The sequence below is a fragment of the Puccinia triticina genome, chromosome 14A, assembly GCF_026914185.1.
Source record: "Puccinia triticina chromosome 14A, complete sequence".
Taxonomy (NCBI): Eukaryota; Fungi; Basidiomycota; class Pucciniomycetes; order Pucciniales; family Pucciniaceae; genus Puccinia; species Puccinia triticina.
In genome coordinates, this window is record NC_070571.1 from 4,247,725 (window position 1) to 4,250,167 (window position 2,443).

Consider the following 2,443-nt stretch of genomic DNA (forward strand, 5'->3'; position numbering starts at 1 on the left):
AATCATCGGTGGGTAAATCACCGATGATTTCGAATCATCGGTGGGTAAATCACCGATGATTTCGAATCATCGGTGGGTAAATCACCAATGATTTCGAATCATCGGTGAGTCAACAGCCGATGATTTTGAATCATCGGCTGTTCCACCCTCCTCGGAGAACTTTCCCGGGGAGGAGCCCTCCGGCAGTTAGCACGTCGAGCCACAGTGGCCGGAGCAGTCTGCTCGCTGGTCCAAGAACTCGACTCGCCGGTCCAAGCAGACTGCTCAGACTAGCAAGCAGTGCTGCCCGATCACGTACAGGTACTATACCCGCTTCGCCAGCAGGTTAACCTGTCAAGCTGCTGGCCGAGCAGGTCAACCTGCAGGCGAAGCAGGTTCAGGTACCTGGCCAGCGAGGGGGTCAACCTGCTGGCCAAGCAGGTAACAGTACCTGGTCGGCGAGCAGGCTGACCTACTCGCCGAGCAGGTAAAAGCTTGTCGAGCAGGTACTTTTACCTGCTCGGCCATTAGCATAACCTGCTTGTTGAGCATGTACGGTTACAGGTACTTGCTCCGACTCGGCCAGCAGTTCAACCTGCTGGCCAGGAAATAGTACCTGCTCGGCGAGCAGGTTGACCTACTCGCCGAGCAGGTAAAAGCTCGCGGAGCAGGTATTTCTACCTGCTCGGCCATCAACCTGGTCGCCGGGCAGGTACAGTTACAGGTACCTGCTCCGGCTCGGCCAGCGGGTCATCCTGCTGGCCAAGCAGGTAACAGTACCTGCTCGGCGAGCAGGTTGACCTACTTGCCGAGCAGGTAAAAGCTCTCCGAGCAGGTACTTTTACCTGCTCGGCCATCGGGATGACCTGCTCGCTGAGCAGGTACAGTTACAGGTACCTGCTCCGGCTCGGCCAGCGGGTCATCCTACTGGCCAAGCAGGTAACAGCTCGCCGAGCAGGTATTTTTACCTACTCGGCCATCAACCTGGTCGCCGGGCAGGTACAGTTACACGTACCTTCTCCGGCTCGGCCAGCGGGTCATCCTGCTGGCCAAGCAGGTAACAGTACCTGCTTGGTGAGCTTTTCCCTGCTCGCCGAGTAGGTCAACCTGCTCGCCGAGTAGGTCAACCTGCTCGCCGAGCAGGTATTTTTACTTTTACCTGCTCGGCCATCAGGATGACCTGCCCACCAAGCAGGTGCTTTTACCTGCTTGGTAAGCAGGTTGACCTGATCTTCAAGCAGATACCTGTAGCCGCTTCGAAGCGGGAACAAGTACCTGCTTGCCCAGCAGGTACTGTTACCTGCTTGGCCAGTTGACCTGCTGGCCGCGCCGGAGCAGGTACCTGTAACTGTACCTGCTCAGCGAGCAGGTCATCCCGATGGCCGAGCAGGTAAAAGTACCTGCTTGGCGAGCTTTTACCTGCTCGGCAACTATGTAGGTCATAACCTGCCAGTGCTAGCCAATTCCTGAGGGCAAATCTCCGCAGGCAAACTGCTAAAACTGCTAAAGCAATTTTTCCTGGGAGCAAAACTCCACAGGCAAACTGCTAAAGCAGTTTTCCTGGGAGCAAAACTCCACAGGCAAACTGCTAAAGCAGTTTTCCTGGAACAATACTCCACAGGCAAACTGCTAAAGCAGTTTTCCTGGGAGCAAAACTCCACAGGCAAACTGCTAAAGCAGTTTTCCTGGAACAATACTCCACAGGCAAACTGCTAAAGCAGTTTTCCTGGGAGCAAAACTCCACAGGCAAACTGCTAAAGCAGTTTTCCTGGGAGCAAAACTCCACAGGCAAACTGCTAAAGCAGTCTTCCTGGGAGCAAAACTCCACAGGCAAACTGCTAAAGCAGTCTTCCTGGGAGCAAAACTCCACAGGCAAACTGCTAAAGCAGTCTTCCTGGGAGCAAAACTCCACAGGCAAACTGCTAAAGCAGTCTTCCTGGGAGCAAAACTCCACAGGCAAACTGAAAAAATAGGAGCAACTGAAAATAATAATTCTAATTAAAGACTCCGCTAGCTAATGAAAACCTTTGATGATGAAGAGAAACTTCTGAATAGTGAATAGAAATCACCTGAAAGCAGGAACCCGCTAGCTTTGTCTTTTGCCTAACGGCTGGATAGAGAGAAGAAAGAAAGCTTTGATCTGAGAATTGAGAGAAGAGAAGAATCTGCACAATCGGGGTCAGTCGTGCTTCTATCTGTCTCACAGGACTAGCTCTCCCTTACTTTGCTTTTGCGCTGAGAATTGATTAAGCGTTTGGCGCTATAGTCAATGTGACTAATTTGAGAACTATGACACAAGGTGTTTGTTAGTTCTGTCTGATCTGGCTCTGTTGCTTTGAATGTCTGGGACTTGCAAAAATATACAAATGCTATTTGAATAGCTTTGTTTTATCTTGCCTGAATAAATCAGCAAGGTCTGGTTCTGAATGACAAATGAGAATCAAATATCTGTTAGCTTGTTGTT